The sequence below is a fragment of the Gopherus evgoodei genome, chromosome 9 (assembly GCF_007399415.2).
Source record: "Gopherus evgoodei ecotype Sinaloan lineage chromosome 9, rGopEvg1_v1.p, whole genome shotgun sequence".
NCBI classification, from domain to species: Eukaryota; Metazoa; Chordata; order Testudines; family Testudinidae; genus Gopherus; species Gopherus evgoodei.
In genome coordinates this window covers 93,984,864-93,999,250 of record NC_044330.1, presented here as the reverse complement: position 1 = coordinate 93,999,250, position 14,387 = coordinate 93,984,864, and positions in this window count along the sequence as shown.

Here is a 14,387-nt window from a genome sequence, read left to right as displayed (position 1 = left end):
TCATGCTAACTTGTCAACTCATTTTTTTTTTCCTCACCTCTCTTCTCTTCCTCCAGTTCCCACCTTGGTGAGCCTTACATGTGTCTTGTTTCTTTGATTACTTAAATTCCTGAGTTTTCCCTGACTGAAAAATCCTAGCACTTCTTTTTTTTTTAGAGCTGATCTTTTTAAAACTAAATCTTTGTATGTGTTTACCTTAATATTTTTAAACAGGTTTCATTGCGTATTCTGTTTTTCATAAGTACTATACACGTCTGAAAATCAGGCAACTTTTTAAAGTCTTTAAATATGGATATAGTTTCTTATACCAAGAGCTTGATTATTATGATAGGATTAGCTTCATTTAATTGAATGGGTTTTGGATTAGGCATGTTTGAAAATTGTGGCCATTGTTTTTAAGTAAGTCCATCTCTGCATTTCTTTCAGGGTATGATTACAGATCTCCCAAAATTAACTCTGAAAATATAATCTAGAGTTTGATTTTAATAATTTCACTTTACAGTATAGCTGATTTTTTTGACAAAAGAACAACAAAGGGGAAAAATCAACAATTTGTTTATATCACTCGCTTTATAAAGAATGAAAACCATGTTACAAGGATTGAAGAATGAAATCCCAGTATTTGATAAACGGCCATCAGTCAGAATTCAGTAGTTAACCCACACCCCTCAAAAATCCACCCTTTAAAGAAAAGTTGTATTAAAAGTTTGTCAAAATGGGAGTTATAAGTCAATTACAAAAATAGAACTGGAAATAATTTTATAATCAAGGGTACGTGGCATGTAAAATTCAAAATGACGGAGAGCCTCAATTCTCCAGTTATTCCTCATCTGAGAAGAGGAACTAAGTGTTGAAATGCAGTCACCACTGCATGAAAAACAAATACAAATTGAAGATATAAAACAAAATGATTGGGAGAAACTGAATCACAAACTTGTTATGCTGCCAAAAGCAGAATTTCTGGTGACCGTGCTTAGTCCTCAAGTTTCCAGCAACACCAATGGAGTTTTTTGAGTTCTGCAGGTAAGAGGAGTAGCCCAGGTAAGAAATTTTCCATTCACCTGTCCTAAGTAATGTCTGTCACGGAGTGTGGAGGAATCAGGGCTCTGCACCCCCCACTTCCTACGATTCACCATGACTCTCAGCCAGCCAGTAAAACAGAAGGCTTATTAGACAACAGGAACACGGTCCCAAGCAGGACTTGTAGGTACAACCAGGACCCCCCAGCCAGATCCCTCTGGGGGCAAGGATCTTAGACCCCAGACTTGGGGTTCCTTGCCTCTTCCCAGCCAGCGCAAAACTGAAACCAGAACCCCCTCCAGCAGGCTCTTTCCCCCTCTTCCTTTGTCCAGTTTCCCGGGCAAAGATGTTGACTTGCCCCACCTCCCTTCCTGGCTCAGGTTACAAGCTCAGGTACCGTCCCTCACCTAAAGTCATCCCCTGCTCTTCCATCCCCCATGCAGAGAGTCCCAGTAAAACTAAATGACTTTCCCAGGTCAATCCACCCGGCTCCGTACTGCATCACAATGTCAGCTGAGAAACTTCTGTCGACATTAGCAATGCTACAATTGAGCTGGCAAAACTAAAGGAGATAGTTGTGTGAATGGGAGAGATGACTTGTTTTTTTTTTAATCTGACTTCCCATTACAACTGGGGATGCTGCTCAATCTACTGGGACTCAACCCTGGTATAAATTTAGTACATCTGTCGGAGGTACAATAGGGTAGAGATTTCTTTAAAATTGATATGCATGCTCTGCTATAGTTTCATCAATAGATGTTTCTCTTTGGTTTGGTCAGAGCTTTGGAATGACTCTGCATCATCTCAGTTAACTGGTCTACCTGTCCATTGACCTAGATGTTCTAGAGAGTACTTTCAACATGTTGAAAACTTGGCGGTTCCATATGAAAGTTCTTGCTATTTGCCACACCATGTGATCATTCCAGGAAGCCATGTGTTTTGCTTTTTCTTTTAAGCAGCAGTTAAACCACAGTTCTTGAGTGACACGTAGACATCTTTTTTTATTATCACATTGCTGTCACAGCTTTACATTCAGTTTTTCTAACATTTGAACTTCACAATAAGCAAAAAAGCAAACCACATCCACTTGTTTTTCATATTATGCATGAAGGAGCTTACTGATAACCAGATGTGATGAACTTTATGTTTAAACTTGCTTTAACATCTTGCTCTTTGTATCTTTTTATATGTAGATTTTCACTTTTCAAAATACTATTGCATTACACAATTTTTTCTTATGTACCAATTGATGACAGATATCAACTCATCCATTCTCATCAGGTTGAAATTATTTGCCTTTCTAAAAAGCTAGTGATTTGCCAGTTTCAATTACTGAAGTTTTCCATTACATCCATGAGTTGAAATGCTTTAAAGTGTGTATAATGCTGATTCTAAAGCTCCAGCAATGCAGTTTTGCCAATTAAATTGTATATTTTTTTTGTTTCTACACTATTTTAAGGTGTCTTGGTTTACAATTTTCAAATCTATATTGTGTTTGTAATTGTTGGAGAGTATGAATTTGTATTTTTGCTGTGACAACTCTTTAAAGGAAACTAATACTAGAAAATTGGAAGATGGAGTCTTTCAGTGTAAGAAACAAAATGTTTCCTATTACTTTCAATAGCCATTACTTGGCAAAAAGAGGTTTGCCGGAAGATATGATCTAAAATAGAAAGGTGACACATTGTGTTTTTAAGTGACTTTCCTTACAATGTCTACTCTGTCATCTTTTGCGACCCAACAGAGTAAAAATAGAATAACTTCTTGATCTCCCCTTGTGTCTGATGGGCAAATGATATGTCAGGACAGACTGACAGCCAACTTTGTATGTCTGACAGAAAGCAGGTGGTACACTGTATGAAACATTTTGTAGTCAGACTCCAGAATAGCCTGGGACTGTGGAGTTTCAGGTGCCTGGCTTCTTTTCCTTTTTCTGGGATTCATTCATAACTGACTAAGCAGAACATCTGGTTAATTATAGGTTTTTATTATGGTGCGGTAGCTTCAAATTTTATGGATCTGGACTAACAGTCTAGAAGCAATTAACAATCACAACTTCTTCCCTTTTTCAGTCTCAGGCATTTATGTTTGGGTCACTTTATCCATCTGCAGAATTTGAAGGACATCATGTCATTCAGAGTTCGTTGGGTCCCTGTTGACAAACCATCAGCTCTTTCTACTCCAAAGAGCCCTAGGTTTCCTTCTTAATGTTTTCAGATTACTTTATTGCTTTTTCTCTTTTCGATGCTTAGCAGAAATGGATTATGATTGGAGTAACCCATTTAAAACCTGAAATAACTAACTTTTCTTTTTAACTTGTCTGAAAAAAAGTTAGGGATCAAGTCAAAGTCTTGGTCAAGAAACAAGCTGCTAGACTAACATTTTCTGGGAATAAAAAAGCAGTGTTGCTACATCAGCATGAGAGGTGTAAATGGAACAAAAGGTGTTAAATCCATGCTGAACATAGGAAAAAAAAGGTACCAGTGGCATTTTACCTATGAAGTCTCTTCAGAAAAGATTTTATAGAAGCAAAAAGTAAAGCAAATCTTAACTGACTTTGCTATTTTTTATAGAATATTCCTGAAGAAGGCTTCATGGTTGAAATGTCACTGCTTAACTTTATTTTCCATTTTCAATATGAATTTAAGATGGCCTTTTAGTTCCAATCTCTCGTCCAGTATTTAACTAGTCAGAAGAACAATCAAGCTAGATTTCATCAGATCCTCCTCCTCAAACAGTATTGTAGATAACCATGGGGGTAGGGGGAAATGTTCATCCTAGGGAATTTAAATGAAAAGAAAGTGCATTCTGAAGAATCTCTGTCAAGATGATATCTGCAGCCGTTCAATCTGTGTAACATGAACAAAGCTATATGCTTCTGTTCCCTTCTGAATTTAAGAAAGGTGAATCTGGAGAGATTTGTTCTAAAGGAAGAAGCTTTTCTATTAAGATATCAGGTAGGACCAAAGAGTGTCTTTTATATGATTGCGGTGAGGGTAATCTGGTGGGGAAAGACTAATTGTATAGTTATTACGATTGGGAACGGACATGTTTCATAAAATAAACTAAGTATATTATGTTATATCACAAATGATTACTAAATAATTAAATTCTAAAATGGCAGTACTAATAAAATTGTGCCCTAAATGCTCAAATTAGTAGTAACAGGAATATTCAGTACCAGACACACAACTCATTTCAGCACAAAGACATCTTTGAATTAGTAATTTGCAGTCACTCCAAGAATAGGTCAGTAAAAGTCTTATTCCCACTGCATTTCATCGCCATATTCTCTAGTCTGATTAATCTCATCCCCTTTTCACTATACCAGCTGCAGAGCCAGGCAAATAATTAATTGATTTTGGTCTCTCCTTCTGTTTTGATTGTCCAGACAGATCAGGAATTTCTCAAACATACTTGTTAAAAATGATCAGGCAAATTGCTCTATAGCATGTTCATAAACAGTTCTTAGTGAGTATTCCGTTCTCAGTTTCTTATATTTTGATTGGGCAAATAGACAAATATCTGGTTTTGCTCCTTGATTGAGAATACTTTATTTAGACTCATGATTATGGATTCAGAATTCACTTTCCATTAATATTTTTTAATCTCCTTTTAAATGGCTGTTGAGTGAGTATTCCTGTTCTTACTGGCATCTGCTAGAATATTTTAAGGAAGGAAATACAAAAGTATTGTGACTATAGTCAAAGCAACTCTGTTAAAAAATTTGAAAGAAAATTCTTGGGAGGCTTCCACCCATCCCCTCCCCCCCCAATTTTCTCCTGGCTCTGACCAACGGCAGACACTTAGGGTTTGTGGAGACTAAAAAAAGTGGTTGAGATTAACTAACATATTGTAGTTAATCTTTTCTTTTTTCTCAGTCCAGCTGCAAGATAAACATCTCGATTTAGCTGGTCAAGGTTGACCCTAGGGAAATTGGCTAACTTGAGGTAAAAGGAGTTTATCCAGCATCTAGACTGGGAAAAGGGTCAAGGTTAGCTACATGTTAACTAGATGACTTTTCCTAGCCTAGATGTACCCTTAAAGTGCAACACTCATCCTGAGCAGGAATTATTTTGGAAAGCTGCAGTGCTGTCCCTGACTGTAGGAAGTGCGAACCTGCATGGTGTACTTTTCACCATATGCTCTCATGTACAGCCAGTCTGAGGGGTGCTATGTAGTTCGACACAAGTTGGCACGTTGAATTTTATTTAAATTTCATTTTAATTGTAATATGCATATCTACACAAATACCCCAAAGCAAAATACTTTATGGTTGCTACAAGTAAAATGTCACTGTTTAGAAGATGGTGTTCTTCAGTGGGCACATGTAGGATATTACCTTGTGAAGGGTATAATATCTGACCACATCTGGAAAGGTAGATGGGAAAGGTCAGCAGAAGTGAAGAAGCCTCTAACCTTGAGGAAGTGTCTTATTAGGAGAATAAATCAGAGATTTACATTAGTGCTTATCTCAAATGAGAATTTCCTAACTAGATTTTATAGCTATATTATTTAAGGGTTAATATGTTCTCAGTCTCAATGTTACCTCAACAAAGTTTTTGGCTTTGGAGAATTTCCTTGCTCTTGTAGAAGGATGTCTCTCTTAGGGTGTAAAGTAAGTTTCAGATATCTTGACTACACGGATATTCCTTAAAATTCTCTTCTAAAAACCAAAACACAATTCTCTCCTACCCAGCCTCCCTTTAAAAGAAATTGATTTTTGTGGCTGCTTTATCATTCATCATCTTGGTTTCTTTACCAGACTTTTTCCAACTTGTCTTATGTTAGCTTATCTTTGTATTCTTATCCCTTGAAGAAATTCCACCTGACTTTTAAGAGAGCCAACATTGTTAATATATTCAAGAAATAGGACAAATCATTGTGCGAGAGCTACAGAGAGATTGCCCTCATCTCTGTCGCAGAGAAGATCCTTGCCCAGATCCTACTAAACTGCTTTCTTGCCATTGCCAAGTGTGGCTTCAGGCCACCCCAAGACACAAATGACATGATTTTCATGGCACGACAGATTCATAGCATTCATCAATTTAACCAGGGCCTTTGACTCTGTCAATAGCGATGCCCTATAGAAGATGCTGTGTAGGTTTGTCTGTCCACAGAAATTTATTTCCATTATCAGACGGAATATCTGTCACCATTCTTTGCAATTGCTCAAAGACTGAACCATTCATCATTTGCACTGGTGTCAAGCAGGGCTGTCTCATTGCTCCAACACTCTTCTCCATTTACCTTGCTGTGATTCTGATTCTTATCCGTGACCATCTTCCTGATGGAATTAGGATTGAGTATTGTATGGATGGTCAACTCCACAACTTCGACATCTCCAAACAAAATCTAAGATCATGAGAATTTGGCATCATTTACTTTCACTATTCAGATGACTGCGTCATTCTTGGACACATAGAGACCATCCTACAAAGTACCCTAAATTTTTTTGCAGATGCTTATCACAGCCTGAGTCTCTCTCAACATAGGGAAAACCAAGGTATTCTATCAGCCCTCACCTGCACAAACTACTCTTCATATTCTACAAATCACCGTCAGTGGCGAACCCCTGGAAAATATGGAACATTTTCCATACCTTTTAAACAGCCAATGCTGACATAGAAATTGAATACGGGGTCTCCTGTGCCAGCACATCCTTTGGAAGACTACTCAAATGAGTCTTCAATGATAGGGATCTGCAAACAGGAACCAAGATCTTGGTTTACAAGGCAGTTGTCATCCCCACTTTTCTCTATGGGTGTGAGACCTGGGTAACCTATAGACAACATCTCAAACGGCTGGAGTGATTCCAACAGCACTGCCTCAGGAGGATTCTCAGGATCAGCTGGGCACATCGACGCACTAACATCAGTGTTCTCTCTGCAGCCAACATCAGCAATATAGAAGCGCAGGTCATGAAACACCAGCTCCACTGGGCTGGCCACTATGTACATATGCTTGACACTTGCCTCCCAAAGCAAGTACTCCTCTCGCTGTTAAGTCAGGGAAGAAGGGCTTATGGAAGGCAGCAGAAGTGATTCAAAGACATACTGAAAGTACACCTTAAAAGAGGGAGGCATCAACCCAACAAACGGGGAGGGACTCAGTGCTGAACAGAACACAGTGACACCACACCATACACCCAAGCCCCAGGCTCACTTTTGAGGAGAACAGACGTGCTCATGAGACAGAAAAGTGACAAAGGAAGAAAGGGCACAACGGTCCAGACAACAACTATGTCTCCTCCGAGATTTCACCTGTCATTTCTGTGGGAAAATATGCAGGGCTTGAATTGGGCTCCTCAGCCACTTTAAAACCCACCAATGAACCCTCTTGGCAGACGACATCCTCACATCGAGGGATAGCCGAAGATCCTTGTTTTCTATAAATATATAGGCCCACGCTAACAAATTATGTTTAAAACTTGATACTAAAGTAAGAGCAGTTTAATTTCTGTCACCAGACAGCTGTGTAATGTTGCTGTGGTTGTGATACCAATGGAGTTTGGTGGCATCTGAACATAGGTAATTAACAGTGACATATAAGTCTGTGTTTTGAGACAATTTACAGCAAAGGGCAATGGTCATGCTCTCTACTTGCCTCAATACCAGGTAGGACAAAGGCTCCAGTTGGGTACTGTAAGTACTTCCCAAATAACTTGAGCATTTTTCAAGGTGGTTCATCAGATGAAGATAGTTTAACTGAATGTTGGAAAATACTAGGGGCCCATCCTCAGCTGGTGTAACCTGTCATAGCTCCATTGAGGATCTGCCTCTTTTTAACTACAGGCAGAAAAAAAGACTACTTTTTGTCATCTATAAAACTCACAGCACAGAGTGATGGGTATGTATAACTCTTTCAGCCTTTTTCCCATTTTTATCACATTGCACCTGCAGGTCTTCACACATAATTAGCCACAACACAAGAGCAAGATACAGAGTAAGCACAAAGAGTAAGTAGGTTTGGGGATTTTTTGCATAAAGACATGCTTTTTTCCCCAGATAAAATCATCAAAGGGTCATGATCAGCCACTTATGGAAAAAGATAAAATTAGTTAAGATTATTAGCATTTTCATCCAGAAGAATAATATAAGTGAAGAAAATATATTGCTTAAAGCAAGTTCCAGAGCGCTGTTCTGTACAGTAGGAGCATCTCTGGGGCTCTTTCACTATGTGTATTGTACAGGCGATGAATGTAAATTTTTTTCATTTTTACTTTAGCCTAGATAGTTCTGATGGTGGTTTACAAGCAGACACCTTTTCAGGGCTGAAAAAGAGAAGCATGCATTTGCAAATTTCTCCCTCTATCCATAGGCACATTTGGCCGCAAACTAATCAGTCAATGCTGTTTCTTTTCATTTTCTCTGTGTAAGCAGTATTTAACGGGAAGTATTACAAAGCTATCATTCTAAACCCTTTTGGCCTTTCAGCTAACAGAATGTTACCTTCAGTGAATGAACAAAAAAGGCAATCCCCATTACCTTTAGAAAAGTAATCAATTGATAGGTTAAAATACACCAACTTCTAGGTGTCTTCGTTAAAACGTTACCATCTTTAGGAAGGGATCTAGTGGAAGGTATAGCGCAGGAAGATTTTCACCCGGGGAAAGGAAATGCCGGGAGGTGTTTACTTGATTTTAACTGAGATTGAGGAATGTGAGAGAGAGTACACAACTTCACTGTGGCTGGGCTGGTATTTGGGATATCACAGTTTTGACGTGAGATGGGCAAATCTGCTTTGGTGAGGATCTGGGAGGTAGGTTGGTGTGTCTGGTTGTCATTTTTGCTTGTGCTTTTGCAATGGGAAGGAACATCAATCTCAGAAGTGGATGGTACTGTTTTGACTGGACTGAGGTCAGAAATCCATTGAGACTATGAAAGAGTGCCTCACACATGGCAATGAATGCAGAGGGTGGCTGTTGCCCAGATTTTGACTTGGCCTGAGGTGCATCTGGATTTGGGGAAGGAGGATTTCATAGTTGTCACTTGATCGAGGATTTGAGGAGGAGAGTCCAGACATGTTTTGACAGTGGTGGAAAGAATCAAACCATATAATAAGACCAAACTTAATCCAATAAATAAAATGATTCCACACGCAACAAAGCTTGAGGCCCCATAACCAACACACCAGAATCCCTACTGTAATATGGAAAGAGTAAATAACATTAGGAAGCAACCTATAAACCATAAAACTGACGTAAATATAATTAATTATTATTAATAAAGTAGGAAATGCTGTGTTGCCATTGCTTGTATAGGGGAAGGTAAGAAATGCAGCTCACTGCTAGGATGATGAGAGATCAACCTTCACTGATGGCACATTTTTTTAATGCTTATCCAAATCAGACTTAAATCTCTTTGAAGTTTTCCCGTCAGAAGTGTAAATGTGCCACATTGCTATGAAAGAGATGGTATCTTTGACACTGTTATAGGGCTTTGTCCAAAACACAATGAAGTCAATGGATGCTTCCCTATTGAGTTCAGTGTGCTTTGCCTCAGATCCAGTCCTGCAGCCCTTACTCCTTTGAGTGGTCCCATTGGCTAGTATTAAGCCATGCTTTTCAGCTGAACCAGTCACATGAGTAAGAGCTGCTGGTTTGGACTTCAGAAGTCTTTGGGTCTGTGCACCCTATAAGCCAGGGAGTTTGAACCTTTTTTCCTTTGCGGACCTTTAAACATTTTTGAATGGAGGTGCATGAACCACAGTTTGAAAAGCACTGATGGAAATCATCATCATTAGAAGTCTGGTTTAACAGACAATGGCCATGATTCTGCAATTATATCCACACTGGTAGACCCCTATTGCAGTCAGCAAGGCTCCACATGGGATCCAGTAGCAAGATAAGGTCCCCAGGTGCACTTGCAGGGTTTATAATGGAAAAGGGACTAAAAACTTTGCTTACAAGAAGAGAGAACCTTGGAGTCTGTAAAGAGCAGCAGAAATTGCAAGGAGACCCTAGCACCGTAAGATCTCCAATTTTTTTTTCCTGATTAATATACTGGTGATTATGGGAATAAAAAGAGCGAGAAAAGGAACAAGAGTGGTGGTACTTTCTGAATAACACAGATCATAGTTTAATACAGATCAAATGCTGAATTCCAGCTGTCTGATTGCATAACATCAAATAAAGAATCCATTTTAATAGCTAAATGAGTGGTTTTATCCTCCTGCATTAAATATAATAAGGCAGATATTTTAATACCTGCTGTTTCTATGGTAAGGTTAATCAGACCCTTTCAAATAATTGGGGTATACAGCACTGCAGAGGTACTCTACACCAGCCAGTGAGTCTGAGTTATGCTAGAAGCACTCTAATTCTTTCTTCCCTCATCTGAACCTGTAGCAACTGCAGAGCAGTCAATGCCGCAGTATTGATGCTACTGCTGCCATATTAAAGTTTCCCTTAGGTGCAAGTTAGTTTTAAAAAATGAGCTGCGTTTTCTGTATTAACTCTAAGCTTGTTTTTGGATTTATTGATTAATCACTTCAACCCAGAGCTAGGCCTAAACTGCTTTTATTGGGGGGCTTCACCCCCACCCCCCGCTCCCTATAACGTAGTCAAATGTTTGTCAGTATACCAGAATATGCAGTTTGACAGATTCTGGGAAATCTCTCCTGGTCTGGTGGACTCTCCCATTTAATTATCTTACAGACAAAGGAGATGATTGTGAGGGGGAAGTACTAGGTGAAATTGATGCCTTTGATTTCCTAGCTGAGTAACTGTGATTATTTAGATGTTCCCTTGGAAGCAGTGAGATTCCATTGGTGGGGCGCTGGAGGGCAACTTCATCACTGAATGGAACAGCAGAGAGCTACAAAGATGGTCTTGTGACTAAAATATGGGCTGGGACTCAGGAGATCTGGTTTCTGTTCTTGACTTTTCCATTTATTTTTTTCCTGAATGACCCTTGGCAAGCCATTTAGTCAGTGCCTCAGTTTCCCCATCTATAAAATGGGGAGGGGAGTTGAAAGTCCTAATTCATTAATGTTTGTAAGGTACTTTGAACTTCTCGGGTGGAAGGAGCGATAGAAGCATAAAGTTCTGATTGATAAAATAATCATGATTTTGTTGCAGTATCTTGAGGTTGCATGCTGAACAGCTTGATTTTGATAAATAATAAAGATGCAGAAATACTAATTTTTTTATTTCACTGTCCATGTTCAAAGCCCTACAGAGTAGAGACTCAAATTAACTCATTTGAGAGAATATTGTCTTTCATTGTTAAGAATTTTTTATTAAACAGAACTGTATCATTATCATGCTGCTATGGCCAAATTTTCAGAGCAGGACCCAAATCTGAACAAAGAGTTGATAGGAGCTGAGCATTTTTGAAAATCTGGCAACTTAATTTTGGTGCTTAAATGGGAGTGGCTACTTATTTAGGTGCCTAAATTCGAACTATTGGAAGCTGAACTCTTGAATATCTGGCCTTTAGTACACCTGGACTATATCTTATATCTAGAAATAAGAGAATACAATACTGTTTCTGCTAGTGATGATTCCCATAGACGTGCATTGTGGGTGTACACATGTTCCATGCACCTGAAACTGGAAGATTTTTACCAGCAGTGTATGCTGATCCATACCTGCACCTTGCTTGTCCTAGTGCTCCAAACTGAGAGCATAAGGGGTGGCTCGGGCCAATTGCCTCTCCAGTTCCTTTCTATTGCCCTGGATACAAGGATAATGGGAGTTTAGACAGAGGCTGCCTTTCAGGGAAGAGCATTACTCCCTACCCCCTGAGGAGAGTTGTGAGGAAGAGGAGCAGCTGCACCATCTGGTCCCACTTGATGCACTTTCAGCACTATCACCACTGCCACCAGATGATAGATGATTCCAGGATGTCCTGAGCAGGATTGTGAAGATGTTTCCAGAATTCTTCTAGAAGAAGTGCAGGCTCTTACACACAAACTACTGGATACCCTCCAGACTACAGGCCCTAGTGAGGTGGTGGCGCAAATGAGTGAGGCCATATTAGAACCTGCCTACAAGGTTTGGCTTATCCCAGCTACCCAAGGCTCTGATTCAAAAAAGGACTGAGACAAAGTATTTTGTCCAATCAAAACAGCGTGGAATATTTGTTTTCTCATCTCCACTCAAACTTCCTGCTGGTCCAGGCTGTCACAGAAAGTAACAGGTTGCACCCACTTATCCATTTCCTCAAACAAGGATGCCAAAAAGCTGGATGGGGTGCTGCAGAAGGGCATGGACAAGGGGCTTGAGAGGGTGCTGAGAGGGAGCTGGGGCTGGGGTTGGCAGGACTGGGGCAGGGAAATGGTGACCTCCAGCTCCTAGTTCCACATGCTGCCTCTTCTCCACTCCAAGCCCTGGTTCCGCAGCTCCCATTGGCTGGGAACTGCAGCCAATGGGATCTGCGAGGGCGGTGCATGCAGGCGGAGGCAGCAATTGGAGCTGGGAGCTGAGGAAGGGGAGTTCCTGTCGCTCTTCTGGGGAGGTCCCCCAGGTAAGTACCCTCCCACACCCCAATCCCCAGCCCTGAGCACCCCTACACCCAAACTCCTGCTGCCAAGGGGCAGGGTGGTCTGTAACTGCCTCAGCAGCAGCCGGTTTGACTGGCTCAGGGGCTGCGCAGGCAGCTAATTCAATAAGTTTTAACTTAATTCAGTAAAGTTTATTCAAGATATTGTCAGTCTATCACACAGATGATGGTCCTTTCCTTACTTGACCATCTGCACTATGTGGAACTTCTGGCAAATCTGGAAATAACCACTTTTGAGTATGTCTACACTACAAAATTAGGTCGATTTTAATAGAAGTCGATATTTTAGAAATCGATTTGATACAGTCAATTGTGTATGTCCCCACTAAGCACATTAAGTCAGCGGTATGCATCCACAGTACTGAAGCTAGCATCAAATTTCGGAGTGTTGCACTGTGGTAGCTATCCCACAGTTCCTGCAGTCTCCACCGCCCATTGGAATTCTGGGTTGAGCTCCCAGTGCCTGATGAGGCAAAAACATTGCCATGGGTGGTTCCGGGTATATGTCATCAGGCCCCCCTCTCTCCCTCCCTCGGTGAAAGCAATGGCAAAAAATCGTTTCTTGCTTTTTTTCCTGGGTTACCCGTGCAGATGACATACCACGACAAGCATGGAGCCCGCTCAGCTCACTGTCACCTTATGTCTCTTGAGTGCTACACAGCAGCATCCCCTTGCCTTGCAGATGGTACAATACGAGTGCTAGCTGTCATTGTCGTCCCATGGGTGCTCCTGGCTGACCTCGAGTAGGTTGGTTGGGGGCACCTGGACAGAAATGGGAATGACTCCAGGTTATTCTCTTCTTTAAGTTTCATCTAATGGAGATTTTGCCTGGAATATCATGCCAGCTGGAGGCTTCTGCCTCAGGCTACTCTCCCAGTTGGCAGCACCACTCGGTCATGCCTACCCCTTGCTCCCATGGCTCATGAAGCCTGGACAGTAGTAAGGAGCAGTTCAACTACAGGCTGAGCAAGTGCATCATGGTGGTAGAATGTGCCTTTGGACGTTTAAAAGCTCGCTGGTGCTGTTTGCTGACTCGGTTAGACCTCAGCGAAACCAATATCCCCATCATTATTACTTCTTGCTGTGTGCTCCACAATATCTGAGAGAGTAAGAGGGAGACTTTTAGGGGGGGTGGGAGGTTGAGGCAAATCACCTGACCACTGATTACGTGCAGCCAGACACCAAGGCGGTTAGAAGAGCACAGCAGGGAGCGCTGTGCATCAGAGAAGCTTCGAAAACCAGTTTCATGACTGGCCAGGCTACAGTGTGAAAGTTCTGTTTGTTTCTCCTTGATAAAAAGCTGCCCCCTTGGTTCGTTCTACTTCCCTGTAAGCCAACTGCCCTCCCCTCCCCCCTTTGATCTCCGCTTGAGGAGGGAATAAAGTCGTTGTTTCAAATTCATGCATTCTTTATTAATTCTTTACACAAATGTGGGGGATAACTGCCAAGGTAGCCTGGGAGGGGTGGGGCAGGAGGGAAGCACAGGGGTGGGGTAGTTGTAGGGGCATCCCCTAGAATGGCATGCAGCTCATCATAGAAGCGGCATGTCTGGGGTTCTGACTCGGAGCGGTCATTTGCCTCTCTAGTAGGCTTCACGTGGTGGGTCCCTGTTATAATCTCTGTCCTTCATGACCTTAGCAATTTTTAAAAATATTCTGGCATTTCGTCTTTTGGAACGGAGTTTGGATAGCACAGATTCATCTCCCCATACAGCGATCAGATGCGGTACCTCCCATTTGATCCATGCTGGAGCTCTTTTGCGATGCTGGGACTCCATGATCACCTGTGCTGATCAGCTCGATACGCTGGCCAAACAAGAAATGAAATTCAAAAGCTCGCAGAGCTTTTCCAGTCAACCTG